The sequence below is a fragment of the Euprymna scolopes genome, chromosome 3 (genome assembly GCF_053919585.1).
Source record: "Euprymna scolopes isolate OS-2025 chromosome 3, ASM5391958v1, whole genome shotgun sequence".
Lineage (NCBI taxonomy): Eukaryota > Metazoa > Mollusca > Cephalopoda > Sepiida > Sepiolidae > Euprymna > Euprymna scolopes.
In genome coordinates this window covers 195211388-195233524 of record NC_136484.1, presented here as the reverse complement: position 1 = coordinate 195233524, position 22137 = coordinate 195211388, and the positions used below count along the sequence as shown (strand labels likewise).

Below are 22137 nucleotides of genomic sequence, written 5' to 3'. Positions count from 1 at the left end.
CTCAATCATCCTTTTTAAAAGTGTACCAATTGCATGAGAAATCTATTTTTTCGCTTAAGTGTACATGTAATCCTTTGTGTAATAAAGTATGATATGGTTGATGAAAACAGGCACTTCCAAACTAACGTATTCATACACAATTAGTGCATTCATAACCTGCTGATTTTAGCTGAAAGCTAGATGCATGCCAAATACATTAGTCGAGACTTCAACATAAACTTTCACCTCTTCATCATTATGATGAGAAGCAGGAATAAACTCAAGACCAATTTGAATTATATTAAATTTCTACTATGATTCCTTCCGATATACTAACTCAACTTTGTTATATCATTGTATTCATCTTCCATTGTAGAGAAGACATTGTACGAGCCTTTTTCAAGTCTCACACAAAACACACATTCATATTTCAAGCTGTCATATACATACGCGCACACAAACATACGCGCCCACGTCCACACATGTACAGTGTACACTTATTCACGTTCGCGTACATACACTCAAATTCACGTATATATACACACACACACTTACGTACACACATGTACTCACACACGCGAACACGATCACGCACATGGACGACGTCACTTCCGCTTTCTAAGGAAATACACATGCGCAAAATACACTCTGGAAACGAGTATAAAAACAAGGTGATAAGCTGTTTCTTTCTCTTTGGAACCAACTCTCAACTAGAGAGGTTGGGCGAACAAGCCGCGCGCCGTTTCGCCGCGCGCACGCGCACCTCATGCCCACTTCCTACTATGTATGGAGCACGAGCTAAAGGCTTTCTCACCCTTTCTCTTTCCACCTACTACTGGCCACTAAGAACACCTTCGCGACGCTGACTACTAACTGATGACAACTCTGATATCCTCTCCTTTGTCTACACGCTGGACTACCATTCTCAATTTTCATACAACATTTATTTCTCTTCCCACGCGCGGACATGTTATAACTAAAATGTTCATTTCTTTCAACAGCAAATAAACGACATTTATCTTATACATTAATTGTGTCTTTGTTTCCTTCAATTCCCATTCGTTTCATTATTATTTTGTAACGGGATTGGGGTATTTATATATCCTAGTCCCCTACAACATTGCCGCTTTCCTTTTAATTGTTCAAATCAAACTTTTTGATTCATTTTCAACAATTTTTAAAATGATGAACATGACAAAAGATTTATGAAAATTAAACTTTGAGTTTTAGTTTTCTTCTAATTAAACTTGTATACTTTGGCATACTTATTTATTTATTTATTTGGAGGGGACGGATGAGTCATACCGAAACAGCAGAAAACAATGACAGTGACATAATCTTTAGCTTTTTTCAATAAAAATACTGAAACTCATCACCTCACTGGGTTGGCCTCGGAAAGGCTGTACACTCAATAATAATTTTGCCTCAAATAATGAAATATTTTCCAAAATAAATGTGCAGTTTGAATGTTGGAATTTTGCAAGGAAGGTTTGGAGAGATGGTTGAATTTCTTGAGAGAAGACATATTAACCTGTGTTGTGTCAAAGAAATGTAAAAGTAAATCTGTCGGAAATCACTTTTTCCTTTGCTTCCAAAGTAATATGCTTCCAACATAATTTGCTTCCAAAGTAATATGCTTCCAACATAATTTGCTTCCAACATAATATGCTTCCAACGTAATATGCTTCCAACATAATATGCTTCCAAAGTAATATGCTTCCAACGTAATCTGCTTCCAACATAATAGATCTACTGAAACTAAAGACACTTTCAGGACTGCCAGCAACCACTGTAAAAGAATAATAAAGAACGCACAAGAGTTGTATGCTCAGTCCGTTAATCCAAAGTAACTGAGAAGCGGCTTGGTTCCCACCAGTTTGGGTAAATAGCAACAGGATCCTGAAGAGAAGTGTGTACTCTATCCCAGCCATAATCAATGGACCTGAGGTAATCTCGTCAGCATCAGACAAAATCAAACTCTTTGCCAACAACTTTGCAGCTAATTCTACCCTATGCGATCAAGGCCGCCAACCTCCCATATTTTCTCCTGTATCTAAAAACACATGATGCGACATACAAATATCTGTGCGTAATGTTGCCAAGCTAATCAAAAACCTTGATTCCAATAAAGCAACTGGCCCTAACGGTATTCCAATTATAGTGCTGAAAAAACTTCAACCAGAACTAGCTTACAAAGCTGTTTACGCATTGTCTTAAGGAGAATTGTTTCCTAACACCCTGGAAAACCTCATCAGTATGCCCTGTATTTAAGAATTCATGTGATCGGTCATCTCCCTCTCAGTACAGACCAATAAGTCTGCTGTGTGTCATGAGTAAGTTGCTGGAATCTGTATTAAATAGTTAACCACCTCAGCAAAAATAACTGCCTCCGTGACATGCAATATGGTTTCCGTTCTGCTTGATCTATAGCAGATGTGCTTACAGTTATATCTCATAGAATTAGCAAGAAACACCCGTCTGGCTGAAACTACTGTCAATAATTTTCCCCACTCTTTATCTGTGCCTAAATCTAAACATAGATTCCATGAGCAAAGCTTCTTTCTTAGAACTGCACGCCAGTGGAACTCTCTGCTATTTGCTTGACTACAACTTGAATGTCTTCAAGTCCAACATAAACAAACTCCTGACAAACCGCCCTCTTAAGTAAGACACTCTATCAAACCTCCAATACTAATAATTACTACAATACTATCTCATTAATAACTGTACACGCAATAACCCTTATCCCTGAGTGGCCTTCGGGCTTTGATAAGTGGTGACCCCCATGTAAAAAGAAAAAAAAAAATGTCTTATTAAATCATTTATCTCTGATAGGTTCATAAGTGGTTGATGGGCAGAAATCAGAAGCTTATAGTATTAATGCTGGAGTCCCTCAGGCGTCCATCCTGGGTCCAACTCTCTTTCTGATCTACATCAATGACCTCTCAAATCACATCCTAAGATTATTTGTAGACATTTATGCTGACGAGACTACGATCTATGCTAACATATCAAAGACTGTAAATGACCAAGTTCTCTCTGATTCTCTCTCCTCTGATCTTGCGCATGTGGTACAATGGGGAAAGAGGTGGCTTGTTAGTTTTAATGCATCTAAAACCAAGCTTATATCTTTTCATCATCACCGCTCTGATCCCTATCTGGCATCAATTGAAATGAATGGCTCTCGTCTTGAGGTGGCATCATGTTTTGACAAGTTCTGGACTTGACCTTTACTCCTGATCTGAAATGGAAGATGTACATCAAATCTGGTGCCAAGGCTGTTGGAAAAATGGTGGGATCCTTCTACCGTTTCAGTAGATATCTCACTGCTATGCAATTCTCTGCCTATATAAGAGGCAGGTACATCTAAGGATGGAGTATTGTTGCCACATCTGGGCAGAAGCTACTAGAAACAGCTTATCCTGCCTTGACAGAGTTCAAAATAGACTTCGTAGCTTAGTGGGGGATACCCTTTTCTCTTCCCTACGACCTCTCTACCATAGAAGAGACGTTGCGAGCCTGTCTCTGCTTTATCATTATTTTCATGGCAAGTGCTCGTCTGAGCTCTAATCTATGGTCTCCCCTCACCAAACTTTCATGAAAAACACTTGTCTAGCTGAAAACACTATCAATAATTTCCCTCACTCTTTATCTGTGCCTAAACCTATGCATAGATTCCATGCACAAAGCTTCTTTCTTAGAACTGTATGCCTGTGGAACTCTGTTCCGTTTGCCTGCTTTCCAGCTAACTACAATTTGGTTGTCTTCAAGTCCAACGTGAACAAATTCTTGATGAGTCATCCCCTTAAGCAATCCAATTTACCAAATTTCCAGTAACGATTACTGCGATATTGTTGCATTGTACACTCATTAACCCTTATCCTTGAGTGGCCTTTGGGCCTTGATAGGTGGTGACTCCTATGTAAAAACAAGTGAAGCATGTATGGTCCCCCGTGAGTGCACAGTGAACAAGGCATAAAAAAATGACTAAGTTCAGCATTTGCCCCCTCCTCCTATTTAGCCCCAAAAGTCCCCAGGGGACGTCAAATCTTTGTGAAAATGAACAAACTGTACAGTTTTAGGCCTTAACATATGTAAATTTGAGTTCTGCACCATGTAAAAAAGAAATGACAAAGTCCATCATTTAGCCCAAAAGTCCCCAAGGCCTTAACATATTAAATTTGAGTTCTGCACCATGCAAAACTGCTAAATAGACATACACAGAAAATTTTGGACAATGGAGTGTTTTTATTAGTCCTAAAAGAGCCCCTGAGGCACACCCAAGAGTTCTTGCAAAGTATAGACAAACAAAATTATATAGAAATCAGTTAGTTTTCAGAAAGTTTTATAAAAATTCAAGGCATCAATTTTTTTAATAAGCATGAAAGTGTCAATTTTGACCTGAAAGGCACCCCTCGGGGGGGGGGGGGTAACTGGAGTTTTCCCGGAACATCCGTTTTGTTACTTTTTTACTCATATCATGTTTAATGTTTGTGCAAAATTTCAAAAAATAGTTATTGAGAAAAGTGTGGATAGATGAACGGACAAACGGACAAGGGTGAATTTACGGGTCCACCCTCCTTTTGTCGGGGGGGGGGGGACCAAAATAAATAAATAATGATTGTGGGGAAAGAATGTAAGAAACGATCGCAAATGAAACCGGATCACTGTAAAGTTTTGTCCCTTGAACCATATGAGAAGTTAACTCCTTTCACCTGGTTTGTGCTGACGTGTCTTCTAAGATTTTAAGTAAATCGGAGTTATCTCCCCTTTGACTGTAATATAAAACGAGTGCATGCATGACGTATGCTCTCTCTTTGTGTGTGTCAATGTGTCATCATGTGAATAAACAGACGTGTCTTTTATGTGTGTGTGTGCGTGTGCGTGTGCGTGTGTGTGTGTGTGTGTGTGTGTGTGTGTGTGTGTGTGTGTGTGTGTGTGTGTGTGTGTGTGTGTGACTAAAAAAATCTTATGTTGTTAATTGATTTGGGTAATGTTGCTAAACAGGGTCTGCGGATGATATGAGGAAAATAAATGTGCTCTAATGAATTCATAGCACTTGTGTTCCCTTAAGATACATGGTCTCATCTAATCCGACAAGCAGCAAAATTGCATCCCTTCATTGTTGAGGTCCTTAAATGTCAGAAAGATTTCTCCTCTAATAGTTTCTTTCCTCAGCTGGCTAAATTTTTGAATTCCCTCCCTGTTTCCTGACTACTAAGCTGCTGAATTTTAAATGTAAAGTAAACAAACATTTTGCTGATCAACTCTCCACAGTTCCTTATTAGACACGATCTAAAATAGTAGCCCCTTACGTCGAAGTGGCAATATGTAGTTTGGGGTGAAAAATATTTTTTCAGCTGAAATCTTTATGACAGTGAAACATTAAAATAAATCGCAACATTAAAAAGAATCAAATAACAAAATATTAACTTTCTGCTTTTACATTAGAACATGCACATGTTGAAATGGTTCTTTACTTTCCGACGCAAATTTCTTTTCTTTTATCAGATAATTTTTCAAAATCCAAAAACATTAATTTTTTATCATTTTAAATAGTTTACAATCTGAATACAACATTAAAATGACTCTTGATTTTTTGGCATACAAATAGTTTTTTCCCCTTTTTAAGAGAACCAGTATATTTAAGTTTTGCTGCTGAAAATATGTTATAACTATGATGTTTGTTTCAGAGGTCAATCCTTGAACCACTATTATTCCTGATAGTCATAAACAACCTCCTTGATAATATCGTGTCCGAGATGGGTATATTTGCTGATGATACAACATCCTATAACATGCACAAAGGAAGACCGGATGTACACAAATTTAAGACAATAGTAGAATCGTTAGAAAATGACCTCCACACCATAGTGGAATGGGGCCGCAAATGGATGGTAACATTTAATGCTAGTAAGACTAAGTTGCTCTCTTTTAACAATTACAAGATGCCTCTCCAACCACTGGTACCCATGACAAATAACACCCTACTTGAGATTTCTTCCTTCAAACTCCTCAGCCTAACATATGTGGGCAATATGAACTGGAACAAATACATTGAGGACATTGCAAAGGCTGCTGCAAAGAAGGTGAATTCCCTCTAACGAGCTAGAAGACTATTCACACTTGAGAGTATCCTGTACCTCTACACTACGCTACCATTCGCCCATGCATGGAGTATTGTTGCCACCTCTGGGCTGGTGCATCTACTATTAGCCTCTCCCTCATGGATAGGGTCCAAAAAAAGTTTTCAATCGGTCCTGCTTTGTCAACTAAGCTCTGACCCCTGTCCCATCACTGCAATGTTGCATCTCTTTATAAATATTTTAATAGAATGTGTTCTGATGAACTCATTGCACTTGTGCCCCCTCGATGTACATATCCCCGACAAAACTGCTTAACAACAAAATCTCATGTTGAGGTCTCTAAATGCCAGTTTCTTCCTTCAAACAGGTAGACTTTGGAATTCCCTCCCTGCTACCTGCTTCCCCGACTGTACTGATATGTAGAAGTTTAAATGTAATGTAAAACAACATCTTATTAATGTTTCCTAGACATGGTCCTAAATAGTAGCCTCTTATGTTCAAGTCGTGATATGCCTTGTTAGGAGTGAACGTGAGTAAAAAAAAAAAAATTCCGGTAGCCAAATGTTGCAAAACTGGAACAAACTTGTAACATTTGTTGAAATTTCTTTCATCTATTTTTTTCCATTGCAAATAGATTTGTATCAAGCTGTGACCTAGATTACTCCCAAAAAGAAATATCAAATTCTTTTATGATTTTCGCTTGAATGAAACAAATGTCTACTAATGACAAATGGTTTGGTTTGTTTCATTTGAAAATATTTTGTACTAAAAAATAAACGAATTTTGGAAATTTATTGTTTCTTATTCTAAAAAAAGAAAATCATTAAATGTTTATTTTTTATTTTTATATTTTATTTTGTATTTTCAATCTTTTTTTTTTTTACTACTAATAAAAAAATGTTGATAAAATTTGATTTTATTAAAATTTTAACAACTTTTTCTGGTGCGTTTCTTTATGGCTGTTTGAAATGTATCAGCTTTTCGGGAAAGAAAAATATCCTACAGTTTCTCATATATAAGTGAAATGAAAAATTTATCAATAAAACTGTTCATCTCTAAAATATATAAAAAGAATAAAAAAATATATAAAAAGAATAAAAAATATATAAGAAAACTCTTGTCTCAGGATGAATTAATTAATTTCCCTCTTTTGCAGCACTTGTTTTTGTTTTTTTTTTACATGGTGGTCACCACTTATTAAGGCCCGGAAGCCACTCGGGGATAAGGGTTATTGCAAGTACGGTACGTTAGTGTGAACATTTGATGAAGTGTTGTATCTCCTCCTCATAATATTAAAGTCACAAAATATTACTAAACCTTATGTCTAGAATCCTTATCCAAATTTTGATCAAAATCCATTTGATGATTTTTACTCTAAAATGTCTAAAATTTAAGGCTTAAGCTTAAAAGAACCTTAAGAATAAATTGAAATTCAAGGATTTTTGCTTCATTGATATCTTATGACTATGAATCGAATTTAATGCAAATTTGAAATATCTGAATTTTCAAATAGGAGGTTATGATCATATTATGTTCCTTAAAAACCTTTCAGAATACTTTAAAAAAATCCAAAAAACTGAAATTTGGTGAATAAAAAAACAAACTGAAATTTGGTGAATATCGATTGATGTTTAATATTAAAATTGAATAAAAATTAGTTATCTGAACATTCATAAAAGATTTTACTCTCTCGTTGCCCTTTTGCCTGAATCTAAATTAAACTAAATATAGCTCACATTACCAGGGTTGCGGAGTCGGAAGAAGTCGGAGGTTTAAGCTGGAGTCGGATTTCTAAAGGTACAAGGAGTCGGAGTCGGAAGTTTTTATCCGACTCCTGAAGTCCAATGAATTTATTTTTTTTACATGGTTTTCCTATTTGGTTTTATCAGTGTTTTTTTTTTTATTATTATATTTTCTAACCAAACAAGGCACATCGCCACTTTGTTGTAGGGGGCTACTATCAGGGACCTAAGTTGAAGTGAGTTTAGTAGCAAGATGTCTGATTACATTACACTTGAACTTCTGCGTGTCAGTACAGTTGGGGAAACAGGAACCTGGAAGAGAATTCCAAAGTCTAACAGTTCTGGGGAAGAAACTATTAGAGTAGAAGGCTTCTTACATCTGAGGATCTCAACTGTGTAGGGGTGGGATTTCGTTGCTTGTCAGGTTTATTTTCATCGAGGGGGTACAAGAGCTTGTAGTTCATCAGAGCATCTACCATTAAAATACTTGTAAAATAAGCAGAGGGATGCAACATTTTGTCGATGGGACAGGGGATGAAGCTTGAATAACAGTTCAGGACCTATCAGGTTGGCGACTCCCTTTTGAACACTGTCCAGGAGTGAGAGACTAGTAACAGATGCACCAGTCCAAATGTGACAGCAATACTCCATACATGGGTGAATGGTGGCTTTGTAGGGGTACAGGATACTTTCAGGCATAAGTAACTTTCTAGCACGGTAAAGAGAGCCCACCTTCATCGCAGCAGTCTTGGCAATGATCTCAATGTATTTATTCCAACTCATGTTCCCTGTGAACGTTAAGCCGAGGAGTTTGAATGAAGTACTTTCAGGTAATGTATTATTAGCCATAGCTATTGGTAGTTGAGAAGGTTTCTTGTAATTATTAAAGGAAACAAGCTTTGTCTTGGCAGCTTTGAACGTTACCATCTACGTGCCTGCTATAGAGCATAGTGTCATCAGCAAATATATCCATGTCAGAGACAATTTTATCAGGTAAGGATCGAGCCCTGAGGTACACCTGCATTTTTATCATATTGTTTGGACCTACGCCTATCGAGGAAAACCTGGATTCTTCTCTCATTTAAAAAGGATTTAATTATGTTAAGCATTCGTCCAGTAATACCATAGATTTTATTTTATGAGAAGATCATCGTGCCATACCCTGTCAAAAGCCTTAGATATATATATAGTACTACTGCTCTCCCCTTCCCTGCCTCATCCAGTGCTTGGTATATACGTTCAGAGATTATAGTTAGAATATCTGCAGTAGAACGGGCTTGCCTAAATTCATATAGATAGTTAAACAGAAGTTTAGCAACTGTAAGGTAGTGGACTAGAGTTTGATTAATTAAAGACTCAAATATTTTGGCAAAAAGCGGGAGGAGGTTAATTGGGCAATAATTTAATGGGTCAGTTTGCTATCGGTGGAGGAGAAGGTTTCTTGTAGTTATTGAAGGAAACAAGTTTAGTCTTGGGAGCATTGAATGTGACCATCCATTTTTGTCCCCATTCCACTACAGATCAGAGGTCATTCTCTAGTATTTCTGCCATTTCTTTAGATATGTGTTCATTTGTTTTCCTGTCATGTCTTATAGAGCGTGGTGTCATCAGCATATATACCCATCTCACAGACAATTTTGTCAGGGAGGTCATTTATGAATATTAGGAATGATAGAGGTCCAAGGATAGACCCCTGAGGCACTCCCACATTTATAACCTATTGTTTAGATGTATGACCGTCGAGGACAACCTGAATTTTTCTCTTATCTAAGAAGGATTTAATTATGTTAAGTATTCTTTCAGTGATACTGTATGATTTGATTTTCCTGAGAAGACCTTTATGCCATACCCTGTCAAAAGCCTTAAATATATCTAGAGCTACCGCTCTACCCTCCCCCGCTTTGTCCAGTGAATGGTATATATGTTCAGAGATTACAGTTAGGATATCTGCTGTGAAACGCGCTTGCCTAAATCCATATTGTTGATCAGTCAGAAGTTTAGCATCTGTAAGGTGATGGACTAGAGCTTGGTTAATTATGGTCTCAAATATTTTGGCGAAAAGTGAGAAGAGGCTAATGGGACGATAATTTACTGGGTCAGTTCTTTCGCCAGAATTCTTGAAAACTAGTATACTACTTCTAGCTTCTATATACTTTGTGTGTTTGTACAGAACTTATTCTGGATAAATCTATGGTATGCATGTTGCCTCTGAGCAATGGCAGCTGCACAAGTAGAAGTAAACCATTGAGGAGAGTGGGGTTTGGTATAGAAGTGCCGTGTAGGAACATGTGCTTCAATTGCTGCTTTGAACCACTCAGTAGTCTCATTTGTGAACTATTCTGCAGGAAGAGAAAAGATATTTCCCCATGCGATCGATAATGGCATCCCAGTCAGCCTTATTTTAGTATGTTGTCATTTTGAGCAATGGCTCTTCAACATGGGGTTTAGAGTTTAGAGTGATTCTATCATTATCACAGCATGATCAGCATCCCTAAGTGGGTAATCAGCATTTGTTACATGATCCTCAGGATCTCTTGACAGAAATAGATCCACAAGTGAGGCTTGCTGGTCCTGGCGATCTGGAAGACGAGTCGGGAATGTTACTGTCTGTGTCAAGGAATGGGATATAGCAAAGTTATGGATGATGCTACTATCTGTGTCAGTGTAGTTAGAGAAGCCAAGCAAATTTCTGTGGTGGACGTTAGAGTCACTAAATACATGTATTTGGGCGCTAGTGTCAAGGGAGAGTGCTACATCTATGCTGTCAGAGACATGATTGATTATAGTACAGTTCTGGGTTGATGGAGAGCAATAAAGAAAATAGAGGTAGCTAACGCTATGTTGTAAATTTAGTTTAAAGCACATGAAGGCCTGGTCACCTGATTCTAGTTTAGATTCCCTAGACATGGGGAGGGTGTTACAAATATAGACTCCTAGTCCATTCCTGTTAAAGTCCTTACGAAAAAGTGGAAGATAACCAGGCATGTTAATGATGTTAGAGGTGATGAAGGGGGTTCAAGTTAGTTTCACTTAGTGCTAAGATATCCGGGGAGTTTGCTAGGAGAAATGATTTTACATCATCTAAATTAGTTCTAAGTCCTTGGATATGTGTAAATGCAAGCCTCAAGGGAGGCGGCGTGAGTTTGTCTGGTTTGAACGTTTTTTTGGATTGAACTGTCATTTCATTCTATTTCGTAGTTTCAGATCTAGATTGAGTTGCTAAGCAAAACGGATATGCATAGCCACCATCATGCAACACGAGTAGACCATCAGCCGGCTCCTCATCCACAGGAATGTGCTTCGGGAATGTCCACCAGAGATGAGTGCAGAGTGCCTTTCCATGCACGACATGGCACTACAAATATCCCGATATTACACAACTGATGATAGAACAGCCATTCTAAGCACTTTTTTTTTTTTTTTTTTTTTAAATTCAATTTTCGCCCAAACAAGGCACAGTGCCACTTTGAAGCAGGGGGCTACTATTAGGGACTTAATTAGCGGGGTCATTATGAAGGGAGATGAGTAGAAAGATATTTGTTAACATTACGCTTGAACTTCTGCACATCAGTGCAGTTGGGAAAGCAGAATCCCGGAAGGGAGTTCCAATGACCCGCAGCTCTGGGGAAGAAACTATTGGAGTAAAAGGCGTTCTTGCACCTAGGGATCTCTACTGTAAAGGGATGAGACTTAGTAGCTTGTCGGGTTTGTCGGGGGTAGTTAGGTCGGGGAGGTACAAGTGTTCGCAGTTCGTCAGAGCATTCACCATTAAAGTATTTGTAGAACAGGCAGAGGGATGCAGCATCTCGTCGATGGGACAGAGGCTGAAGCCTAGATTACAGTTCAGGACCTATCAGGTTGGCGACTCTCTTTTGAACCCTGTCCAGGAGTGAGAGACAAACAGCAGATGGACCAGCCCAGATGTGACAACAGTACTCCATACATGGGCGAATGGTGGCCTTATAGAGGTATAGGATACTGTCAAGCGTAAGTAGTTTTCTAGCACGGTAGAGGGAGCCAACCTTCCTTGCAGCAGCCGTGGCAATGCTCTCAATGTATCTATTCCAGTTCATATTCCCTGTAAACATTAGGCCGAGGAGTTTAAAAGAAGTACTTTCAGGCAATGTGTTCTTGGCCATTGCTATTGGTGGTAAAGAAGGTTTCTTGTAGTTATTGAAGGAAACAAGCTTAGTCTTAGCAGCATTGAATGTGACGAACCATTTTTGTCCCCATTCCACTACAGATTGGAGGTCATCCTCTAGTTTTCTGCCATTTCCTTGTATATGTGTTCATTTGTTTTCCCTTCATATCTGTTATAGAGAGTGGTGTCATCGGCAAATATACCCATCTCCGAAACAATTTTATTAGGGAGGTCATTTATGAATATCAGGAATAATAGAGGTTCAAGGATAGACCCCTGAGGTACTCCCGCATTTATGTCATATTGTTTAGTTGTACGACCGTCGAGGACAACTTTGATTTTTCTATTACTTAAGAAGGATTTAATTACATTATGAATTCTTCCAGTGATTCCATATGATCTAATTTTCCTTAGAAGACCATCGTGCCATACCCTGTCAAAAGCCTTAGATATATCAAGGGCTACCGCTCTACCCTCCCCTGTTTTGTCCAAAGAGTTAGGGCTCCTGTACTGTCAGTTGGAAACAGCAACCAGCAACTGTCAAATTGGTACCCTCAAACCTGTCCGACAGGAGTGGCCCAGTCCAATCATGTTAGCATATATGGTAAATAAACACCCCCAAGATGCCTAGGTATAGGGGAAGGGAATAAGGCAAATGTGGGGGATGGCATTCATTGCCCTAGTCAGGAAACAAGGCTAAGCACTTGGCGTCTCTAATGAGTCCTTGTGGCCGCATCTCTGCTCCTGGCTAATAGGCAAAGAAGAAGTATATAGATAGGCAGATTGATCAAGTCACCAGCTCTAGAGAGGTTGTCATCCAGGAATGAGGAGGCCTCCCTCCCCTGTTTGGTGCCAAGACATATGAGGTCAGTGGCACAGGTTTTTCCTTATCCGAGATGGATGACCTAACCAGTTTTTATGGTCCATCAGCACTGAGAGGGTTTTCCCTGCACCTGGTTTCAAAGCCAGGTATTTCTATACCCTCACCTGGATAGTTAGGATTGATAAAGTTAGTATCAAAGAATTAGTATCTGCTTTGAAATTACACTCCTCAGAATAGGATTAAGATTGGTTACGTTTTTAAAGATTAAAGGTGAATAACTAGTAGGGTTAAGAAAAGATCAAACATGGTTTGTGGATTAGTGACTAATTGGAAATTATAGTATAAGGGTTAGGGTGCATTTCGAAATGTGCTTTAAGTGTTAGTTTTCATGTAAAGATAATCACCAGTACTTTATCCCATCTAATGAAAGAAAGATATAGTTGCTTGTTAATATAGATCACTTATAATCTGGGTACAAACTGTGGCTCTTAGTTATCTATTTTATAGATATTCTGTAGAGTATAAATATAGGTTAAGCTAATGCATCCCTTAGCAATAGAAATCTATAGATATTTAGTATTTATCGATTTTGAAAAGGTCAGCCTACTAAAGTTTAGGACCGGAACATAACCCCTCCTCCCAATGTACGTGTAAAGTATTTGATTTTATATCAGCTTGGGGAGAAAGGCAATTGTTTTTTTTGTCCAGTTGAAACAGGAAAGATGATATAACTTACAAGAACACAGCATTAATATCCAATATAGATATACAGGGATTTGGGGAGGATTTAAGAGTATAAGGACTTTAATGTTTATCATGCAAAACAGACAGGCAGGCATCTTGGAGGCAAAGCATTATACTTTTAAAGTAGACATTTAGAAATAACATTTGTGCCAGTTATTTTAGTAACATGCATCAGTAACAATATACATGTGACCAGTATAGGCCTTATATTTAAACATTACACTTAGTCACAGAATGATAAATTATGATTTCCAAAAAGAGGAAAGCAGTATAAGTAAATAAGAGCAGAAAAACACATTTGGTGAATAAGCAATAAATTAATTGCTTCCTAAGCAGTGGTTTGCACAATTTAGCAGTTTTTGTATGGTTTTGCTATTACTTTTGGAGATACCTCATATTTTGTACTGTACTGTAATGCTTCCATTTTATCAAAATATTTCGGTCTGTCGGATCACTGCAAATCCTGTCTGCACAGCTGTTTTCATTTTCGTTGTGACGTTATACAAGATCAATGAAAGTTCTATCTTTGAGTGGGATCACTGTGGATTACATTGGATAACAATCAGATTGTAATCTGCAAGTTATCCAGTTACTTAATCAAATGGAATTTGGCAATTGGATTAGTCCGGGATTGATCCGGAATTACGATCTTATCTCCCCCACTCAAAAAATAACGGGCATAAATCAAGAAGAAGCAACCCATGGCACTATAGCCCTTTATAGCTTTTTCCTTTTTTTTTTTTACATAGGAGTCACCACTTATCAAGGCCCAAAAGTCACTCGAGGATAATGGTTACTGAATGTAAAGAAGTCAATGGTACAATATCCTAGTAATCGTTAGTAGTGGAAATTTGGTAAATTGGATTACTTAAAGGGATGGCTCATCAAGAATTTGTTTATGTTGGACTTGAATATGATCAAATTGTAGTCAGCTGGAAAGCAGGCAACTGGAAGTTCCACAGGCGTGCAGTTATAAGAAAGAAGCTTTGTTCATGGAATCTATGTTTAGGATTAGGCACAGAAAAAGTGGAGGAAATTCTTGATAGTGGTTTCAACTAGACGAGTGTTTTTCATGAAAGTCTAGCGAAGGGGGACCATAGATTGGAGCTCAGACAAGCACCTGCCATAAAAATAGTGATAGAGTAAAGACAGGCTTGTAATATCTCTTCTGTGGGAAAGAAGTTGCAGGGAAGAGAAAACCAGGTTATGAAGTCTATTTTGAACTTTGTCGAAGCATAAGAGTTTTCCAGCAGCTCCTGCCCAGATGTGACAATGGTACTCAATCTGTGGATGTACTTGACTCTTACTTAGGTAGAGAATTATATAAGCAGTGAGATATCTACTGGGGCGCTAGAAGGATCCCACCATTTGTCCAGCCCAGAAGCTTGTAAAACATAAAGCCTCTCCAAGACGAGAGGTATTCATTTCAACTGATGCCAGATAGGAGATCAGAGCGTTGATGATATTAAGATAGAAGCTTGTTTTTAGATGCATTAAAATTAACTAGCCACTTATTTCCCCATTGCACCACATGCTCCAGATCAGAAGAGAGAGAATCAGAGAGAACTTTATCATTTACGGCTTTTGATGTGTTGACATAGATTGTAATGTCATCTTAATAAATGTCTTCGAATGATCTTAGGATGTGATTTGGAAGATCATTGATGTAGATCAGTAAGAGAGTTGGGGCCGAGATGTATTAAAATCAAAGCACACATTTGGCTCTTAAGGCAGATCCTCCACCCACCCTCTTACTGCTCTCACATAAATGCTAATCTTTGCATCCCAATTCATTCCACGTGGAGACACTGGTCTTTTAGCTAGACCAACATGGGTCACTCAAAGAACACCAAGTTAAGTGCATCTATATATCTGTGTTGTGTGGAACCGCTTTATGTAGATCTAGTCCCAGTATTTCTTTGGTTTTCTTTGCTTTATATTCTCTTACATATTCAAATAATTATTAATATCATATTCATTTATTTTAAAACAAATTAGTTGCTAGACCAGATTGCTTTTCTCACAGTACTTGAAAGATAAAATTTCTTGTAAATATTAGAGGGGAATCTATCTCCAATCCTGTGCTTAATGAAGAATAGAGAAAAACTTTAAAGTAAGATGCTCAATATCTTCATCTATGCAGGGGCTGGTGTAGAAACCAGGCGCATGGTTAACCCTCTCGGTGTAATGGACCCGTAGATCTTGTCAGATCATCCATCTAAGAGAAAGAAAACTCTGATAACAAAACTGAGAGAGGGAGGCCTCCGCAGTCATGGTTGACAACCTTCCTGGAGCTGGTAACTCAAACAAATTCCCGATTTGCAAATGTAACTTGCTTAAGGAGTAGATAGGCTCTTCCTATCACCAGCTTTCACATTTCTTCTTTGCCTATTAGCCTTTTAGTTAACTCCCCGGATATCTTAGCATTAATTGAAAAAAACTTACACTCTTCAATCCCCTTCAACTACTTTAACATGACAGGATACCTCCCTCATTGGCGTAAGGACTCGGATAGATGCATGCACGCACTTAGAGTCTATATTCGTAGCACCTTCCCTTAAACTAGAGAGAAAAAATCTTGAATCTGATGACCAGACTTATATGTGCTTTTGACTAACATTTCATGAATGCGTTAGTTACTTATATTTTGACTAACATTTCATGAATGCGTTAGTTACTTATATTTTGACTAACATTTATGAATGCGTTAGTTACTTATATTTTGACTAACATTTCATGGATGCGTTAGTTACTTATATTTTGACTAACATTTCATGAATGCGTTAGTTACTTATATTTTGACTAACATTTCATGAATGCGTTAGTTACTTATATTTTGACTAACATTTCATGAATGCGTTAGTTACTTATATTTTGACTAACATTTCATGGATGCGTTAGTTACTTATATTTTGACTAACATTTCATGGATGCGTTAGTTACTTATATTTTGACTAACATTTCATGAATGCGTTAGTTACTTATATTTTGACTAACATTTCATGAATGCGTTAGTTACTTATATTTTGACTAACATTTCATGGATGCGTTAGTTACTTATATTTTGACTAACATTTCATGAATGCGTTAGTTACTTATATTTTGACTAACATTTCATGGATGCGTTAGTTACTTATATTTTGACTAACATTTCATGAATGTGTTAGTTACTTATATTTTGACTAACATTTCATGGATGCGTTAGTTACTTATATTTTGACTAACATTTCATGAATGCGTTAGTTACTTATATTTTGACTAACATTTCATGAATGCGTTAGTTACTTATATTTTGACTAACATTTCATGGATGCGTTAGTTACTTATATTTTGACTAACATTTCATGGATGCGTTAGTTACTTATATTTTGACTAACATTTCATGAATGCGTTAGTTACTTATATTTTGACTAACATTTCATGGATGCGTTAGTTACTTATATTTTGACTAACATTTCATGAATGCGTTAGTTACTTATATTTTGACTAACATTTCATGGATGCGTTAGTTACTTATATTTTGACTAACATTTCATGAATGCGTTAGTTACTTATATTTTGACTAACATTTCATGAATGCGTTAGTTACTTATATTTTGACTAACATTTCATGGATGCGTTAGTTACTTATATTTTGACTAACATTTCATGCATGCGTTAGTTACTTATATTTTGACTAACATTTCATGAATGCGTTAGTTACTTATATTTTGACTAACATTTCATGGATGCGTTAGTTACTTATATTTTGACTAACATTTCATGGATGCGTTAGTTACTTATATTTTGACTAACATTTCATGGATGCGTTAGTTACTTATATTTTGACTAACATTTCATGAATGCGTTAGTTACTTATATTTTGACTAACATTTCATGAATGCGTTAGTTACTTATATTTTGACTAACATTTCATGAATGCGTTAGTTACTTATATTTTGACTAACATTTCATGGATGCGTTAGTTACTTATATTTTGACTAACATTTCATGGATGCGTTAGTTACTTATATTTTGACTAACATTTCATGAATGCGTTAGTTACTTATATTTTGACTAACATTTCATGAATGCGTTAGTTACTTATATTTTGACTAACATTTCATGAATGCGTTAGTTACTTATATTTTGACTAACATTTCATGGATGCGTTAGTTACTTATATTTTGACTAACATTTCATGGATGCGTTAGTTACTTATATTTTGACTAACATTTCATGAATGCGTTAGTTACTTATATTTTGACTAACATTTCATGAATGCGTTAGTTACTTATATTTTGACTAACATTTCATGAATGCGTTAGTTACTTATATTTTGACTAACATTTCATGGATGCGTTAATTACTTATATTTTGACTAACATTTCATGGATGCGTTAGTTACTTATATTTTGACTAACATTTCATGAATGCGTTAGTTACTTATATTTTGACTAACATTTCATGGATGCGTTAGTTACTTATATTTTGACTAACATTTCATGAATGCGTTAGTTACTTATATTTTGACTAACATTTCATGGATGCGTTAGTTACTTATATTTTGACTAACATTTCATGAATGCGTTAGTTACTTATATTTTGACTAACATTTCATGAATGCGTTAGTTACTTATATTTTGACTAACATTTCATGGATGCGTTAGTTACTTATATTTTGACTAACATTTCATGAATGCGTTAGTTACTTATATTTTGACTAACATTTCATGGATGCGTTAGTTACTTATATTTTGACTAACATTTCATGAATGCGTTAGTTACTTATATTTTGACTAACATTTCATGGATGCGTTAGTTACTTATATTTTGACTAACATTTCATGAATGCGTTAGTTACTTATATTTTGACTAACATTTCATGAATGCGTTAGTTACTTATATTTTGACTAACATTTCATGGATGCGTTAGTTACTTATATTTTGACTAACATTTCATGGATGCGTTAGTTACTTATATTTTGACTAACATTTCATGAATGCGTTAGTTACTTATATTTTGACTAACATTTCATAGATGCGTTAGTTACTTATATTTTGACTAACATTTCAGGAATGCGTTAGTTACTTATATTTTGACTAACATTTCATGGATGCGTTAGTTACTTATATTTTGACTAACATTTCATGAATGCGTTAGTTACTTATATTTTGACTAACATTTCATGAATGCGTTAGTTACTTATATTTTGACTAACATTTCATGGATGCGTTAGTTACTTATATTTTGACTAACATTTCATGGATGCGTTAGTTACTTATATTTTGACTAACATTTCATGAATGCGTTAGTTACTTATATTTTGACTAACATTTCATGAATGCGTTAGTTACTTATATTTTGACTAACATTTCATGAATGCGTTAGTTACTTATATTTTGACTAACATTTCATGAATGCGTTAATTACTTATATTTTGACTAACATTTCATGAATGCGTTAGTTACTTATATTTTGACTAACATTTCATGAATGCGTTAGTTACTTATATTTTGACTAACATTTCATGGATGCGTTAGTTACTTATATTTTGACTAACATTTCATGAATGCGTTAGTTACTTATATTTTGACTAACATTTCATGAATGCGTTAGTTACTTATATTTTGACTAACATTTCATGAATGCGTTAGTTACTTATATTTTGACTAACATTTCATGAATGCGTTAGTTACTTATATTTTGACTAACATTTCATGAATGCGTTAGTTATATTTTCTCTGCTGTTTTTCCTCAAGTTAGGATTGCACCCTAATCGATCATGTCTCTGATGCAGCACTCACTTTGGATAGTAACGCCCAAATACATGCGTTTGGTGACTTTAATGTCCATCATAAAAATTGGCGTGGTTTCTCAGGAATCATTGCCCACCACGAGGTACATCTGTTCTTCCCTAATGCATGTTATACTTACTAGGAAACCATTAGAGAACACATCCGAGATGCCTCATGGACCGATATGTTCTCTCTTCTTGCTGAACAGTGTGCCAATGAGACAACTGAATGGTGCAAAGCGGGAAATGAAGCACATGTTTCCACACGGAAACATTATAGCAAGCCCCACTCACCCTCATGGTTCACTACAGACTGAGCAGCACAAAGACAGCATGCATTCCGCCAGTTTGTGCATAATAAGTCAAATACAAATAAGAAAAATTCGTAAATGCTAGAAATCATTGTAAAAGAGAAATAGTGACAGTCAAAAGAAAGCATGCTGAAATAATCAGGGAACGCGTAGAATCACCAAAGATAGGAACTTGTGATTTCTGAAAAATCTATACTAGTGTAGTGAATAAAGGACAATCAGTAATTCCTCCACTGAGCAACAACCAGAAGGTTGCATGCACTGTAACGGAGAAGGCCTCTAACTCCACCTAACAAACAACTTCCTCCCAAATTTCCCTATGCGGACTAAAGCAACATTAGATGATGTAAAAATCACCCCTTCTCTTGTTTGCGATATCATAAAAAACTTAAACACCTCAAAAGCGTCTGGGCCTGATCTCATCTCTGCTATACTAATTAAGAAATGTTTAACTGAGCTAGCCCCCATACTTTCCAAGCTCTACAATAAATGGCTTGTTGAATCTTGCTTCCCTAATAGCTGGAAGATGGCCTCTGTGGTACCAATATACAGGAATTCTGATGAAAGAACAGATTATTATTGCCCCATTAATCTCTTCCTCCTCTTCACTAAAATCTTTGAGGCCTTAATAATCAAGCACTAGTTCACCACCTCGCAAAAGTAAACCTTCTCTCTGACAAACAGTATGGATTTAGGCAATGTCGTTCTACTGCATATATTTTAACATTTATCTGTGAATGCATTTACCATGTATTGGATAAAGCGGTTGGAGCCACAGCTGTAGATCTTGATACATCCAAGGCCTTTGACAAAGTCTGGCACAAAGGGCTGCTAATGAAAATTAAATCGTACGTTATAACTGGACGTATACTAAATATAATTAGATCCATCTTTGACAATAGAAACATACAGGTTGTCATTGATGGACATACATCCAAGCAGCATAACATTAATGCGGGAGTGTCTCAGGGGTCGATTCTTGGACCATTATTATTCCTGATATTCAAAAACGATCTCCTTGATAATATTGTGTCCAAGCTGGGTATATTTACTGATGATACAATGCTCTATAACATGCATTAGGAAAGAAGAGATGTACATAAATCTAAGACAATGGCAGAATCGTTAGAAAATGACCTCCAGACTATAGTGGAATGGGGCTGTAAATGGATGGTAACATTTAATGCTAGTAAGATTAAGCTGCTCTCCTTTAACAATTACAAGACCCCTCTCAAACCGCCTATCTTTTTTGAGACTATTTTACCATATTTTACTTTGTGAGCAATATGAACTGGAGCAAATACATAGAGGACATTGCAAAGAAGGTGGGTTCCCTCTATCGAGCTAGAAGACTACTCACACCTGAGAGTATCCTGTACCTCTATAAGGCCACCATTCTCTCATGCATGGAGTATTGTTGCCACACCTGGGCTGGTGCATCTACCACTAGCCTGGATAGGTTCCAAAAAAGAGTTGTCAATCTAATCGGTCCCACTTTATCAACTAAGCTCCAGCTCTTGTCCTAGCGTCACAATGTTGCATCTCTGTGCCTGTTTTAATGGAATGTGTTCTGGTGAACTCGTTGCACTTGTACCCCAGCCATATCTCTGACAAACCCGTTTAGCAATAAGATCTCACCCTTTCACTGTTGAGGTCCCTAGATGCCAAAAAGCTTTCTATTCTAATAGTCTCTTCCCTTGAACAACTAGACTTTGGAATCCCCTTCCTGCTACCTGCTTTCCTAGTCCTTCTGATATGCAGAAGTTTAAATGTAACATAAACTGACATCTTGCTAATCTTTCCTAGACATGGTCCCAAAAAGTAGCCTTTTTCATCCATGTGGTGATATGCCTTGTTAGGCGTTAACATGTTAGGAGTTAACGTTAAATAAATAAATAAAGCTGGTATAGTGTATATGTGAGTATATTTATCATACAAGTGAATGTTAAACATAAAAAATGATATACATGAAAAGTAATTATAAAATGCTGAATAGGTGTTGAAGGCTGGTATATGGATCTGCAGAATAGATTTTCACATAGTGGTCAAGGAGTCAGAGTCGGGAGTCGGAGTCTAAGATATCAAAGGAGTCGGAGTCAGACTTTCATCATCCGACTCCACAACCCTGCACATTACACAGTCTTATGCTTAAAGCTGTGGGCCAAAATTTATAATGATTGATTAATTAGTTTGGTAGTGACAAATATATGATAAATATACTCACATATACACTCTACCAGCTCTATTTAACGTTAACTCCTAACACTTTAACTCCTAACAAGGCATATCACCACTTGGACGAAAAAGCTACTTTTTATAGCAAGCCCCACTCTCCCCAATGGTTTACTTCTACTTGCGCAACTGCCATTGGTCAAAGGCAGCATGCATACTGCAGATTTAACCGACATAAGTCCAGTTCAAACAGACATAAGTATATAGAAGCTAGAAATAACGTTAAGAAAGAAATAGCAACAGCCAAGAGAGAATTTACTGAAACCACTAAAAAACGCGTCGAAGCACAAAAATTAAGAAAT

The 22137-nt window shown here is 36.7% G+C and overlaps 1 protein-coding gene across 4 annotated transcripts in view; it reads left to right on the top strand.

Annotated features, from left to right (window-relative positions):
* LOC145260562 (uncharacterized) overlaps window positions 1–22137 on the top strand; it is a 131788-nt gene that overhangs the window by 103450 nt on the left and 6201 nt on the right. The gene's annotated exons all lie outside the window — the stretch shown is intronic.